Source organism: Corvus brachyrhynchos, unplaced genomic scaffold (assembly GCF_000691975.1).
Source record: "Corvus brachyrhynchos isolate BGI_N302 unplaced genomic scaffold, ASM69197v1 scaffold229, whole genome shotgun sequence".
NCBI lineage: Eukaryota > Metazoa > Chordata > Aves > Passeriformes > Corvidae > Corvus > Corvus brachyrhynchos.
Genome location: NW_008240042.1, coordinates 3963983 through 3980282, shown reverse-complemented (window position 1 = coordinate 3980282; position 16300 = coordinate 3963983). Strand labels below are relative to the sequence as shown.

Sequence of the window (16300 nt, the reverse complement as noted above, 5' to 3'; positions counted from 1 at the left end):
GTGGTTGGCTCCTGCAAACCCCACAGTCTCCCTCACCTTGCTCCTTGTTACAATATGGGTTTTGGCTTATACCGGATACTATATGCATTGGGATAACTTCTATGGATAGCATTTCATTCCTTTAAAAAAACCCAAATGCACACACACCAACAAAATACCCAGGAAAGATGTTTTTAGATGACATCTACATTTAAATTCCCAGATGTATACCTTAACCCCAAAATGAAGTTCATTTCACTCAGCTGAACTGCTTCACCTCACCTCTTACTGCAGAGAGTGTTTGACCACTGTAGTTTGTGATGCAAATGACACCAACCTGCAAGTTTCTTTCTAGCCTTGTATATTGGGGTAGGATTAACAGTTTATCCCAAGTGTAGTCTGCAAGCATAACTCTTCTCTAATGGAATTGCATATTGCTAGCCCAATGCTGGAATCAGTTCCCACCCACTTTTCCTTCCACCGTGATTCCTGCCCTCCATGCACTCACCAGAAACCTCCTTTCACCCCTGAGAAATAGCTTCAGCCATTCCATCCTTCCTTATAATTGTCCAAAGAATAACTATGTTTTCAGGGCTAACAGTACCTATAAAAATAATAATGACACTGAATTCTAAGACTGGAATGCCAAGTGACCCTAGTGATAGGATAGCAAGCAGGCAGCTGATTTGAGGACGCAGCCACCACCTTTCATGAATTAACTCTTGCAAATTTACTCTTGTGAATTTACTATCGGATTGTTTTTCTGTGTGCAGGCAAGATTTTCCTGTGTGCACTGAAGGTACTTCGGTCTCGCCATATTAAGTGTCCTTCTGACTAATCAGATACCCATGCTGGGAATGAGATAAGATGTGATTTTGTTTTGACTGCCTCCAAGGTCAGAGCTGTTGTTTGCACGGCTTCAAGCAGATTTGGTAGGCTGCTGATATCCGTGTCTGTCTTCTTTTGATGATAAGCCTCCTTTGTCCCTTGGAGGGAGGGGAGGAACAGAGAGGCCAGCTGCAAAGAAGCATGTGTTTTGCAAGGCAGTACAGGTGAATTCTATGGACATCAGAGCAAAAAGCTGTGGAGCTGCCTGGAAGGTTGCTTATGACCTAAGCTGCAGGCAGCACATAGTAGGAGTGCATTCTGAGCAGTGTTTCTCCGTTCCCACATGTAAAACAGCCAGGGTCTCTCTGAGAACTACACATCTGCATTGGACAAGAGCAAGGGCCAAGGTGAGCTGGTTTGCAAGGTATGCAGAGCTTCCTGTGGTGTTCTGGCGTTGTGGTAAGCTGTGCTGTGATGGTGATGGGAAGTGGTGGGAGCAGCCTATCTTCTGGACAGAGCCAAGTTCAGCTGGAGACCCTGGCAAGTGACCAGAGAGTCTATTCCATGGTTGGGCTAGCACAGGTGACGTGTCTGTGGCCTCTACAGTAGTGTGGGTAGCAGTAAAAGGGCTCTCTTGGCACATAGCAGTACACATTAACTGAGCTGGCTGAGCACAGCCTGCTCTAGGATGGCTCTGAAGTGCTCTGCAGAAATGTCATGCCATGACTTCTTTTGCAGTGCCTTTGGAGAGGCCACATGCATGAAAGTCAGCTGAGAATTACCATCTCCTGAAGGTGTGAGGCTGGCTCTTCCTGCAGCAGTCTCTGAGGAAAGCCTAACAGCCTCTGGTACAGCAGGTTTGGTGCCTGGCTGTGGGTTTTTCCCAGTTGTATGCTTAAATACTAATGGGAACTCAAGTGGTTCTGTTGCCATCTCTGAGAACAGACATGCTGTCTGGAAGGTTCAGTTTTGTTTGGTAGTGTCCCAGAGAAATTCAGTTTGCTTTGTAAACAAACTCTTGTTCAGAGGTTTTACTGAGGCAATTTTTTTTTTACTGCAGCTGCTTCCATAGTCTTGAAGCCTTATTTTAAAGCTTAGCAAAAGCAAATAAATGGACGTGTTGGTCAGACATGCCAGTGTCGCAGCTGTCCCACACCAGCAGACAGCAAGATGGACTATTTCATGCAGGCTTGTATGTATACTGAATTTGCTGATGAAGTGGAGCTTCATGAGGCTACTGTGACCATAGCACAGTGGGACGTGCAGTGGCAGCATGCTGGTGTGTAAGTGATAGCATTGTATCACCTTTACAGTGAGGGTGGCACAGTCACCTGATGAGCAGATCTCTTCCTTAGCTGGTGTGCTTTATGGAGCTGTAAGGGAGGTTTTCTGTGCTGCTGTTCAGAGGGGATTGCTGGAAGGAGATCCTCCTCTCCAGTTTCAGTGTGGTACCTCTCTCTCCTGATGCAGCATGAATGGGCTGTGTGGATCTCTTGGTCCTTCTGTGAGACGTGGGTTTTTGTCATGTCATGGGAGGATGAGTGAATGAAGCTATTCCGCATGTGCTGCAGTTGGTTGTTAGATTTCAGCATGCTGCTTTCAGCCTGGGAAAAGTAATACAGTAGCAAAGTTGAAGGGAATATTGCAAATGGTTGGGTTTGTAGGGTACCTGAGGTAAATGGAACAAAGCCAGTTCATTGTTGGTTGGCTGTTCACATGTACATACCTGGAGGGTTGATCCAGAGTCATCCTGGAGTGGGTGGAGAATCCCAGGTGCTTGAGATATCTGTAGCCTAAACAGAAAGTGTCTGAATCCTGCTGTCACCCACCCCTCCCTTGGCTTTTCCAGATGTATGTCCATGTCCAGTAAAGCCTCCTTGGAGCTGAAACTTGCATCCCCATTATCCCATTTCCAGAGGTCACTCCTATCTTAGCACAAACACAGTATTTTGTGGCCTCTCTCCACAGGTGATAGCCATAGCCTGGCATTTTATGAGTTGCTTCTTCAGATCTGTGAGATCAGGAGAATTAATCACGTTAAAAAAAAAAAAAAAAAGTGGCTATACCTTGTATGGAAACAAGACCTCTCTTCTAAACATGGAAATATCATTCTCCATTTTAGCTAAGAGTTTAATTTTTTCATGAGGACTTAGGCTTCAAGAGCATCATCCGGTAGGAGTCTTTCCCTTATTTATGGGAATCTTTGCTTTAGAAGCCACCAGTTTTGATGTCTGGATGGGTGTGTCAGGATTTCACCCCACAAGCAAGGTTCCGTTCCTACCCACCCATTCATGTGTAGATAAACACCTTCATTTCATCACTGCATACTGGAGCAGAGCTGTTGGATGTGATACCAGAGTCCTGCTGAGAAGCAGTTACTGAAAGAATTAACCTTTCAGTGACCCAGCCTCTGTGGCAACAAATCTGTCTCCCAGACCTAGGAGTGTGGTGTGTATTTTAGTACAGTCATGGAAGTTGCCCTAGAAGGTCAAGAGCAGAGATCTGTGAGCTTAGTTACATAGCTAAGCAAAATCTATTTTAGGGAGAAAAGCTATTAAACTGCAGAAATCTTATTAGCAGTCCTAAATGGTAGACTTTGCTATTAGTTTTTGGAATTGCAATCTTGGTATGTTCGAGTTCTTCAGATTTATTTGAGGCATTCTTCTGAGAATTGTGCCTGCATGGTAGGAATGCATAGTGACATTTAGTTTAATAAATTGATTCATTACCTCTAGATTTGTTTACCACTCTAATTGTATCATTATATTTCCACTATCGTTTTGAATTAACTTATACTGTCCCCTCAGATCGTGCTGCCATTTTAATTTTCTTTTCCATGGGATGTTGTCTCATTTATAATTATTTTATCAGCATTTAAACAGTGTTTCATGCCGGAATAATAAGCAGAGTGAGGCAGAAGCATTTGTCCCCATTTAGAGTATCTGAAGGTCAGGAAAATGACACAACTTCTCCAAGATTCCTGAGTAAATCAGTAGGAAGGAGCTCTGTGACTGTGCAAAACAGGTTTGCTCTTCTATCCTGTGCCTGATTATTGGAAAATTCACATGGCGGTTCAGGGCTACACAGCATAATTACTACAGCAACTGAATAGTGGGGAAAAAGACAACCTGGTCACTGGGGCACAGGGCTGAATCTGTGAGCCTTTGGGACTGTGTTAATCCATTTGTTGATCTGTCAGTGTCCTGTCAGCTGGAACAGAAGTTATTTCTGTAAGTAGTCCAGGCCCCTAAGAAGGAAGGCTCATGGATTACTGCTGCCAGATGCCTTTCATGGCATTGACAGTTAATCCTTCATTAGAGGAGAAATCATCATGTTCTTTTATGTAAATTAAGTTTATTTACTCTGTGCATATCAGTTGGGGAACAGATGAATCTGAATGTCGAAAGGGCCGCTTCCCCACTCAGTCTCTATCCAAGGGCTAAAACCTAATTCACTGGGAGTGATTCTGTGTGAGAAGTGAGTCTAGCCAGAGACTGTAAAGAGAGAAATCATGGCAGAAAATGCACTCCCTTGCCACAGCAGACTCGGGCAAGAGCTCCATCCTACAGCAGGTGAGTGCAGCATTTCTCAGAGTAGCCTGAATGCAGGAATGACTTCCCCTGAAGCGTCGTCCCTGAAGTGCCACGTGGGTGTGTCCAGGTGAGGTTTTGCTTGGCTCACTCAGCTGTGGTGAGCAGCCTGGCCACAGCCAGCACAACTTGCATTACAGCCTGGTTCTTGTAGTATGACCCTGCTTCCCAGGTGGGAATTTTTAACCTGGTTTGAGTTACTTCTTCCCTTAGTCACATCACTTCTTTCTCCATCTGTGGGTACTGTCGCAGCTCCGGGTGGAAAAATGTGGCTTTTTGTCTTTTTCAGCAGGGTGTCCTTTGGTCATTCAGTTCTCCTTTTATGCCATTCATTTCAAAAAAGTCTTTTCTGCTCAAAAAAATCCCCAGCTACTGGGCTGCCAAGCATAAGTTTCTCCCCTTCAGCACTGTGTAGTCACAGAGTAATCTGCAATGCTGGGCATCGGCTGATATTGTATTTAATATGTAAGGAACATGATGAGATTAACTGGATGTGACCATCTGTTGAGCTGCAGAAATTAAGTTGTAGCAAGTTTTAGTCTCTTTTTCTTTCCCTGTTTAATTAGCCATAATTAACTTGAGTTTTTCTTTTTTGTAAGATTTTATTACGGAATAAAACGTTCTCCTGTGAATTTAATTTCGAAACATAGCATGTGAGATGGAAAGTGTATTCCTGTTCAGCTTGTGATCAATAAGTGTTTTTACAGTAGAATAATCACAAGAGGAAACACAGAGAACACAGTTCCAGGGAATTTGCTTAAATACTTGAACATTCAAAGTGACTTTGTATCCAGTTTACTTCCTTGACCGTTTGGAAGGTGACAGGGGCAAGTATGTTTGCAAAGGATCACAGAGATGTTTTGAAGAGGAATTCTTTAAAAGGAAGTGAAATTTGCAATGTAGACGCCAACACAAGGTTGGGATTCATCTCAGCATCCTCTGTCAAGTATTTTCCTTTTCCTTTGCTCTTCTTCATTTTTCATTCTGAAAACCTAAGCAGATGCTGGTGCCTAGGAAAGCACTTCTGCATCCCCCAGCACTGGCCAAGCAGCCCTTCAGAGAAGGGTTTGATGAGACTGGGGCATTCGATGCCTGTGGAGAAAGAAGAGGACCCCCAATCCACAGCCATTCCCACAGACAGTTCTAAAGCTGCTGTATGCCAGTTGTATTTGGCTTTGGGCAAGGTAGAATTTGAATTGGAATTTAGCTCTGTGTGAGTGCATAAAAAGCAGCAAACTAAATGTTTCATTTTCGGAGTCGAAACTCCAAGGGGAAAGTGGTTTTGAACTGGGGGCTAATTGCGATGTGTCTGATAGATGGATCACAGAATTTGAGGAGGTTCTGTGGCACATGGGAGAAGAAACTCCACTTTCAGTGTGATGGGGAATTGCTCTTTGCCTGGCAGCTGCTGGCTGTACCATAAAATACTTGAAGAAATAACTTCAAGTGCTGTGCCAGGCTTACCTGGGATTTCTGCTCAGCTCTTGGGAGAGCAGCTGTGCCCCTAGTGGGGCTGTGCCACCTAAAAAAACTCTGCTCTTGAGGGCAGCTTCCCTCTCTCTCTCCATGAGTGTCTGGGTACACTCCAGAGGGACTCAGCAGTTCAGCCTGCATAAGCATCAAGAGTCTGTGTCCCTGTAAGAAGACTTAATGTGGGAAACCTTACAAGAGCTGGCTCTCTCCCAGACTGATATTCACCAGTTCTAGCTGTGCCACCGATACTGAGCGTCTTTCTAAGATACCAGAGTCACCTTTCCAAAAAATCACTCAGGGTTTGGCAGCTTCCATGTACAACATGACATGGGATCCTGCAGTTCCTTCTGTATTTTGAATAGGTGATGAGTCTTGGTGGTGTACTTAGTAATCTCACTGGCAAATATTTCTCTCTGACTGACATCTATCTTATCATTCTTTTTTTTTGTTGTTCCTGTTCTTATAAAAGTATCTTCTGCCATATATGCTGTATGGTTTAGGGAGAGTTGCTTGCTATGTCCGTGTTCAGCACACTTAACAAAAAAGTTTTCCATACCCTCCATATGGAAATAACATCCTCGGCGAATGGTAGCCTGTCAGTGAATGAATTACCTTTCTTTTGAATGTATAAACTTAGTCTAAGCATAAGACAATTTTAAAGACTCTGCCAAAAGAACATAAATTGGTATTCAGCAATTTTGTAGATGCTAACATAGCTAGAGAATCTTGTTAAACTTCAGTGAAATCTTTGTCTAACTCCCAGCTTGCTCTTCTGTTGTTCTGTGAGGACATCAGAAAGTTGCAGCAGCTTCTATAGAGTGGCCTCAGTTTACAGTGCACGTGGTGATTATGAACAGTAAATTTGTCAAAGGACCTGATGGCTGTTAAATTCCTGTCTCCTGTTTTGTCTACAGTAGGTATTTGTATGTCATCATTAGGTCCTTATCCTAAGCTTTTGTAACTTTCTCTGGGTTAAGGCTTTGTGTTTTGTGAGAGGGCAGTGATTACCTGGAGGATAGATGCTGTCTCTTCAGTATTAGCTGATGTCTGCTGAGTGTGAGACTCTGTTGGTTAACGCATTGTTGTTGTTGCCCAGGTTGTCAGTGATGGAGTTTTGTTGCCTTTCCCATGTCAGACTTTGAATCCCTTCACTGATGTACAGAAGTTTGCCAGTAATTGTGTGCCAAAATCAGAAATGCCTGCTGGTAACCTCTCAGGTTTGTCATGCACTGTCATGACTTTACTATAAGAAGTCTTTGTTTCTTTTCTACTAGAAAAATCAAGTGTCTTGAGCAACTTTTTCTGCTTAATTGCAGATTATTTACTTCATAGAATTACTGATATTTCTTAACCAGTAAATGGTTTGTAGATACTCAATCTATAATATCCTTTAAAAAGGAGTACTTCAAAATACACTGGGTTTCTCCTTGCAGCACTTTCTGCCAGAAATGAGACCCAAGTGATTTTTGTGTGAAAAAAACTTCCTGTGGTGTATGGGCTCCAGCTGTCAAGGCAAAGATATAGACTTACTCAGATTAGAAGTAAATTCACTCTGGGATCATTCTGTGCTCATGAATGAGAGGGGAAATACAGACCATATTACCAACGTGTCTGTGTCATAAATATAACAAGGCTGAAATGAGGTTTCTGTTCATCCTGCTCTGTTGCAAGGTATGGAGATGTACAAGAACGCTAAGCTCTGTGCTTTGCAGATAACTGGTGTTTGATGGCTCTTTCCACATGAAAGCTGTGCTGGAATTTGACATTTGAGAGACTGAAATGTCTAAAGGACTGGAGAGTTGAGGTGATGATTCATTAAGCAGTACACTTTTGTTGGAGTCAATATTGAATTGATATCCCAAAATAGTGCTAAGAGGCACAGTGTTCCTGGAGATGGTTCATTTTAGATGCGCTGTGGAACAAGTGTCCTGAACTGATGACTAAAATCTCCTGCTACTTTAGATAAGCAAGGTTGTCTTATGCCGAGACTTAACACTGGATTAGGTAATTGTTTTAGGCATATGTCAATTAGCCCACATGCTTTATTGAATAACTTATTCTTGATTTATTTACTGAACTGCTAAAACATGAATTTGCATTATTAAATAAGTGCTGCTTCAATAAAATTACATGTATGCATAATACATACTTGCTCATTTAGGATATTTGCATCCTTTTGGTTTTGTATTTGTGCTACTATTATTTTTATCTGTGATAGAATTTGAAGTCAGATATGAGCTAGAAGGACTGGCTGCTCTCTGGAGAAATGAAATATTTCTATGTTTGGGCCTTACTTAGTGCAGAATGGAAAGCACCATGTCCAGAAGTAGGGAGGAGACCATCAGTTCCTGATGGAGAAGGGAAACTGCTTTTCTTGGAAGCTGTTGGAAAGACACTGTCTTTTCTGTCTGTTTACAGAATAATCGTCTGTAAAATTAGAAGGCATACAATGTTTCCTGTGTTGGGGGCAGATCGCTCTACTTGCGATCTCTACTTGCCCTAGGCCACTGTATGAGACAGAATTTTAAAGACTGTCTCAAGTTATGGCTTAGCCACAGCTCACTGTCCTGGGATACTTAATGGTTACCTCCTGATGAAAGTTATTTTTGGCGGCCTCTCTGAAGAAATAGCACATGAATTTAGCTGTTTTGTATTGAGTTACTTCCCCACCTTGTGTTGTGTACACAAGAGCATGTTTAGACTGATAAAAGAGCATCTCGATTTTTATCTGCTGAAGGCTCAGGACATTCCATATTCATGAGGAGCAGAGGACTTAATGACTGGATGCTGAAACCTGGAGAGCTTAATGAGTAGATGCTGAGAGCTGAAGTGAGCATGTGCTTTGAATGTTGTTCTTGTTAGTCTCTGAGGTCAACCTTGCTCTGGCATCCTGGCATGCTGGCTTTGCAGCCTGAAGTTCACATGCCAGTATATATATAGGTAAGTCCTGCCAGTCCCTGGGTGAACTTACACTTGAGGACTTCCATTCAGGTATTGATCCATCCTTCCTTAAAATCATCAGAAGTTTTAATTTCCTGCTAGATCAAATGCCATACAAATATGTGCTGTGGACCTGACCTTTCAGAAAAATCCATTTCAGGTTGAGTGTTTGCACTTCAGTGCAATTCATGATGAGAGGCTGAAGAGCAAAGAAAGAATTTAGTAGCACAGGGCAGTCTTTTCTCCAGCAGCAATACCTCCAGGATCTCGTTTTTTCCCAAAACAAAGTCCTCTCAGTCAAATTCTTTCAAAGCATTTTTCTACGTGTTTGACTATGACTACACCACCAAATGCATGTGGCTTTTCCCCCTCTCTCCTTAGAAGCAGAGATGAATATATGTTTGCAGAGACTTCCTCTAAGATCAGCATGGAGATCAGCCAAATTTCCAATAACACGATGGTTATTTTGGTGTCCAGCTGGAGATACTTCAAAGAAGGTCCTTACTCTCAAATGACAGTAATTTATCTTCAAGATGTGTCATGTAGGGCAGAGAATATAAGTTGCTGTAATTATTTGAATTTATGCTTTTCTCTTAGTTTAAATTAGTTACAGCAGGTAACAGTGAAGTCGTCCACAAATTCTTGCACTACCACTAATGTTTGACAATACGTGACCCTCAAACTCCTCCCTTCACAGGTCATTGAAAAACTCATGTTCTTCTTTCTCTGCTGTTTATTCTAGGAGGTCCCAAACAAGTTCTGCTATCTTGGTTGCTTGTTCTAGCTGACGGGGAACCAAGCTATTCAGAAAGCAAATCTCTCTTGTCTCTGTCCCCAGGAAACAAGCAGTGACAATTTGATATCTTTGGTGTGTACAAGTTTTAACTACAAAAGCCACAGTAGATTTTTAATAGTTTATGGTATTAGGCAAAACTCTGCTTTATTTTTACTTTCTTTAACTCAAATTTCAGAGGAAATCTCGTTATGGTTGAAGTTTTGGAAATAGAGCACTGTAACAGCACTTTACATTTATATAGACAAGTGTGGCATGCAATGTTTTTTTTCTCCAACTAAATCAATATTTTATATGTCTCAAGTCCTAGTAGCAGTGAATGATATAGAGGAGTAGATTTCTTACGGCCAGTCTCTGGGCTTTTATTTATTTATACTTTCCCATCTTTCTATCAAAAAAGAAAAAAAAAAAAGCCCACATGAAATTCTGTTGCAAGAGGCAATGTGTGTGTAGGGGCTGGTAAAGTGTAGAGCTGTGAGGGGGTCCACACAGCTTGATGGACTTCTATTAAAACCTGTGAACAGAATGTTCTGAGTGGTGTGCCCTGAGCAAGAAGAGAGAGATGAGATTTTTTTCAAGTGAGAATGGCACTGGGAAAGGGCAAGACACAAAAGTGAACTGTGCTGGCACCAATATCTAAGTCACAGGGAAGGGTAGGACAAATAGACCCTATAAAAGAGGTACCACTTGGGATCTGTGGCTGAGGATGAGGTGGAGAACCTTAAAATCTGTTTGAAGCATAGCAGAAGTTAGAACTAGGAATAAAGGAAGGGCAGCAAAACTAGGGGGGAAGAATGAGACATGCCTGAAAAGATTAAAGTGCTCTGAAAAAATCAGAGCTCTTACATTGGGCGAGGGATAATTTGAATTCACATCTCTTTTCCTCATTAATGATCTCTTTCTTACGCAATTATAACTGCTGATGAGCAAGCATCACAGTTCTTTGCTCAGGTATTTAAGCAATAATTACAGCTATGCAATACACAAAATGCTTAAATATGGCACTGCTTTTATGCTTTTATTGTGCAAAACACTAAACTTACTCTTACAGACTGATGGTGCCATGGCTGTAACCCTGCAGCACAGGAGAGACCTACCTGTACAGAGTGTTCATTGTGTTACACATGAGGAATCCATTTCCTGAGCCTGATTTCAGGTATCCAACAGCAGCTGGTTCTGTGCTTCCTGAAAACAGCTTATTCTGTTGAAAAAGCCCTGCTGTCTTCCAGGCATTCTACAAGTGGGGAAATTGTGCTAGAGCACAATGCCCACCAGGGAATGTACTTGTGTTAGCAATCTTTTGCCATTTAGCACTTAAATTAGACTGCAGCTTTTAAGTTGAAAAGCTAATATGCCCCCTTCAAAAAAATATACCCATAGTTTAGAAAACTGCTTTTGCAGATTATTAATGCAAAAGACTGGCTGGATATGAGCAAAAGAAAATAATATTTGTACTGAAGTATTGAAAAAGCGGTATCTTCATTACTCTATTGTTCACAGTTACTTGATTCTCTTTCTAGGAAAACGTGTTAGTTCTTTGTGAAGAGAGAAATTAAATAGTGCACCTGATGTGGTTTGGTAGTAAAAAATGGTGATTTTGATAGCTCTGTGTTTCAAAGCTGAGATTTCGCAGGGGTGGTGGCATCAGTTAGTTAAAGCCCATAGGTGATACAAGTGTTCTCTAGCCACATCTTTGTCCTTTAGATGACTAAGCAACCTTGAGCCAAACAAGAACAGCAGATACAACAGGACAGTCCTGGGAAATTGTAACTGGAATTGTAGTTTGTATATCCCCCTCAACCCAATCTATTACCTTTCATCAAGGCTTTAGAGATGATGCAACTGCGTAGTATCTTCTGATGGCGTGAGTTTTTGAATGATCATTAAGAACTTGGTTGTCCAGACTACTTTCTTTTTTGTAGTAAAGAGGGCAGTGATTTGAAGTTAGGCTCTGTATTCCTTTCTTCATTCTCAGATGACCTAAGAGAAGGCTGTAAATTCTTGGCCAAGTTTTACACAGTCTGGAAGAACAGGACCAATTACCAGGCATGTGCAGAATAAAGAAGCTTTTAAGAATTATAAAAGATCAAACAAAAACACAGAAAAAAACCCCCAAACACAGAACAAGTTTCAAGTAGCTTTGACTCTTTTCGATCTTCAAATCAGTCATGTGAGGTGCAGCAGTTGCTCAGCCTTCAACACAGATCGTCCCTTGCCATGAAAAAAAGTTCTCAATTAATGCTGGACCAATAAGACATGAAAATCTGATTAAAATACAATTGCATTCTGAAGCTTAGCTCCTTCATTTGGCTTTGCTCAGCCTGTGCTCCGACCAAGCTTTTTGCAGTTAGGTTTCTCCACTGTCCCAGCTGGAATGAACGTAAAACATTTTAGTGTTTAAACTCATCTACCAGTTTGATGGCAGTTTGCAGGATAAATTGTCCCACGTCAGCTCAATGCAGGAACCATGATCTTCCAGACACCCATCCGTGATTTTTGTCAGACTCAAGGTGCACAGGGTTCATGAACAGAAGCAGTGGCCAGCAGAAGAGTTCTTACATTTCATTAAAGTTGGGCATGATGATAAATTTAACAGTTATGATAGAGTTTCTGGTCTCATTTGAGGATAGATGGATCCCACAGTTTCCAGTGTTGGTATATGGAAGACAGACATGTGGATTTGAACTGTAGCTTGTCAGTGTGTCAAGTCAGCCCTGTGTTTTAAAGCAGCAGTGGTTAATACTGTTTTACTATCAAGGTTGGGTAATCGTAATTTCTGTTTTGTTCTTAAACAAGAAGTTTCATTAGGAAAAAAAGAAGAAGAATAAGGTTGTTCGTCTTGTTCTCTGATACTCTGTTATCCTTCACAACTTGCAGAGATGATTTCTGCTTTGGATTAAAATGTCTGAACACAAATGCTTTAAAATGAAAGCTGACGAAGGAAATCCAGGTGGGTTTTTCTACAGACATAGATTAAATATGTCAATTAGTGTGCAGTTCATTTGCAGCAAAGAGGAAAATTTGAGAATGCAAAGTGTAGTGGGAGAGCCATGAATTTTATCGTCATTAGTGGTGTTTTGCTTGTGAAGAAATACTAACTGGAGTCCTGATCAGGAATGGTAAGTTACACAGTTTTATCATGCACCTGAACAAAGAAGAGCATGCTGTGAGGTGATGAGTAGCCAGGAGTTTCTGTCTGAATACCAAACGGAGGTGCATTTAGTGTATTCATCTGAAACATCAGAAGGCTAAAATTTTACTATTTAGCATTTTCCTGAGGAAACAAATATAAAGCATCCAAGCAGGAGGATGTTTCTAAGGAAAACCCAGTGGGTTCTGTTGTAAGGCCAGTCTGCCTTTCCTATTCTTTCAGTTCCCAAGCTGAGAGTAAGGGTTTCAGAAACTGTAGCTAAGAGAAATGCACAAGGGAGTAGGAAACTGTTTAACTTTGAAATTGGTCCCCTTTTTTTGTTTTTTTGGGTGGTTTTTTTTTTTTGGTTTTTTTTTTTTGGTTTTTCTTTTTGTTTGTTTGGTTTTTTTTTTTTGTTTGTTTGTTTTGTTTAGAATATGAATGTTCATGTGAGGTTGGCCGTGACATTTTCAGCTCAGAAAAATCGGATTAATCCTAGTTTTTTGATGTTCCTCCTGGGAGAAAATTCTCTCTTAAACAGTTGGTATGAATTTAATCCTTTCGCATTCCATTCTCAAGAATGCTGGAACCACTGTTCACAAGAAATCCAAGATGCTTTTAAAAGGACAAAGGCAATTCTTTGTGTGGAGTTCAGCCTGGGTACATCCAGGTAAAGGAAGGGTGTTGGCTTAGACAGGAAGAGTCCACAAAGTAGTAAGAACTGAGGACTGAATGCCAGGCCGTCTGTGCCTTCTCCTTTAAACGATGGCTGATAAGAAGCTGCAGAGCTGTTGAGCCTGGTACTTCAGGAAACAATCCCCACTTAAAATGCAGTCCCGTTTTGGTGCTTCTGCAAGCGTGAGCTGTGGTGCTGCATCACCAGTGCGGCCTGGTCCCTCCCTTTTTCCCTGCAGAGCGGATCCCTGCAGGAACTGGCCTCTCTGTATTTTAATCATAGTTTTGGATTTTTTTTTTTTTTTTTTCTGGATGCTGGCAAGAGTTCTTAAAATCCCTCACTGGTACTGGGGACACCAGCAGCATCAGCCTCTGGGTCATGAGTCCCTGAGCAGGCAGGATGGAGCACTGGGTACCTGTATGGGTGTTACAGATCAATTCCTTCAGTAAATAAGAGTTCATTTCTGCTGCTGCCAAGAAAATAAAGCAGAATAGGGTCCGGTTAGGGCTACAGGAGTAACATTATGTGGTGGTACATTGTAGTTCTGAGCCTCCAAACAGTGTAGATCCAACTACTTTTGGTGGTTTCCAGAGGCTGGAATATACATCAGTTGTGCAAACAGCAGCTTTCATCTCAGACATGCCAGAGTCAGCTTCTTTGGTCAGGTAGACTGGGTTCTGCTCCTTCCTGCTCCTGTGACACCTGCAAAGTAACAAAGGGAAAAAGACAGGGAAAAAAGGGGAGTTCATATTCCAGCCCCCTGGAGTTGGCTGTTCACAACCAGGCCACATCACACAGGCTTGGGCATTTCTTGGACTGCAAGTCCAGGCACAGAAATTTGGGAAGGCATAATCTGAAGCTATAAAACAAGAGTGGTAAAATAGATTATGGTTTGCACATGGGAAAGAGTATGGATTCACATCTGCAACGTGACCTCATGCTGAGCACCATTTTCAAGTTGATGTTCTTAGTGCTGGCACACGTGGTATAAATAGATGTGTGATATTTGGAGATTGTGATCTGCTCATGCTTCATTGTAATCATAACAAAAGTATTAAAAGGAAAAAAGAGTGGAAGTGGATATTCTAAACAATGTCTTTCACAAGTGTCTTGTAGACCTACTGAAGATTCAGAAATGTCCTTCTAATTCTATTTTTGTTTTCCTGGTATTTCGTATCTGAGACGACGTCTTTCCCAAGTTATGGTCATTTCTTCTTGTCTCATCTTATTAATTTTGTGTTTAAAATATAGCCTTGCTAAAAATTAATATTTGCAGTAAAATACCAATCCAAGTGCTATTGTGTCCCAGAAGAATCTTTTAATGAGGCTTTAGTTAATGAATAATATCTACATTTACACACAAGTAGGAGAACCCTGCAAGATCCCTGCAATGTTGTGTTGTGAAAGAAAGGGATTTGAATTAGAAAGTAGATCCAGAACTGCTGTAAAATGATGAAACTCCTTCTGTTAGGAAAGCTTCACTTTCTCATAACAAGGTAATGTAACCAAACATTATGCTTTCCTTCTCTGCAAAATCAGGCTGATTGTGTATTGGCTCACTGGGTGTTTACCTGAGCTGAAGTACTGCTCTGGAATTCACACTATAAATAAACTAGCTAGATTTCTGGGATTAATCCAGTCTATCTGGAGAACACCCTCTGATTTGTCATAACATGGTAACTCAGTAAATACTGCATAATCTGCTAAGCAAATATTACATAATCTGTTGAATTTAAATATGCAGGCTATTAAAAGAATATGGATCAATCTGGCAGCACCTAGGAGGAGGACCATCATGTGTCATCTTTTTTGTTGTCTCTTTAGTGAAAAAATCACGTCACCACTTTTTTTATTGCTGGATCTCATATGTATTATGTTTATGCATGTTTTTTGGGTTTTCTTGTGTGACACCTTGCAGGATCCTAGTCCACTGAAATGAAAAGGAGATACAGTGCAATATGATTAGATAATTTTTTTCAGGTTTATTAAGCCACAGGACTCAACTGTGGTGCATTATTTTTCTCTATACTGTATTTATTACTTTTATATTTGATAGCTATGAAAATATATTAAGGTTTTATGCTTCTCTCCTTATTTTTTGGTCTTTTCAGGGGGAGAGCTCTAAATGATGTGTAAAATAGGCCTGTTTAAGTAAACCGAAGATGGTATCTTGTCTCCTTTTTGTCCTTGAATGAGAGATCTGTCCTTGTTCTGGTTAAAATGGCTATGTAAATGGTAAAAATGGGGAGCAAATTTCCAGGGCCTGACTGTGTGTTTTCTGTGGGGCAGGGTTGATGTGGAGTGCTATGGTTTGGGATGCTGATGCTTCCCTGTTCCCATATCTTTATTCTCCATGGTAAAAAGGATGGAACATAGCATAGAAGTAAGACCGATGCTTTGTACTGATCTCGGGCTAGTCACTGACAAGGTTTAAAAAAAAAAAGAAAAGGCAGTTTACTTAATCTTTATATTTGTCTAGTATTGATGCTTAAAATAGGTTCATCCTTACTATATCTTAGGAAGAAAAAAAAGACCAAAAAAAAAAGTGTTCTTTAGACTTTCAGACCGTCGTATAGTCTAAAATGTATCGTAGTTCAGGTTGTTGCATTACTTCTTTCGATGCCTTTTTGGGGAACACAGGGTGTATGAATGGCTGTGTTTTGACTGTAGAAAACCAGAGTCTCTAAGTGCAAATTTAAGTTTTGAGTAATGGTGCAAACCTTAAGTTTTCAGTAGAATCTGCCAGTGTCTGGCTTTTGCATTCACCAAGTCCCCTTTATAGTTGTGCGTCCTAGTTCTGTAAAGGGTGGTCTACAGGAGTAGATTAATTCAGAATACTTGTGCCAGGATTTTATAGCCCCTAAGAAATTTCTCTTTAAAAACCTGTTTGT

General features: G+C 41.1%; 1 protein-coding gene across 1 annotated transcript in view; it reads left to right on the top strand.

Moving 5' to 3' along the window:
* Positions 1-16300, top strand: part of ARHGAP24 (Rho GTPase activating protein 24) — a 154879-nt gene that overhangs the window by 107332 nt on the left and 31247 nt on the right.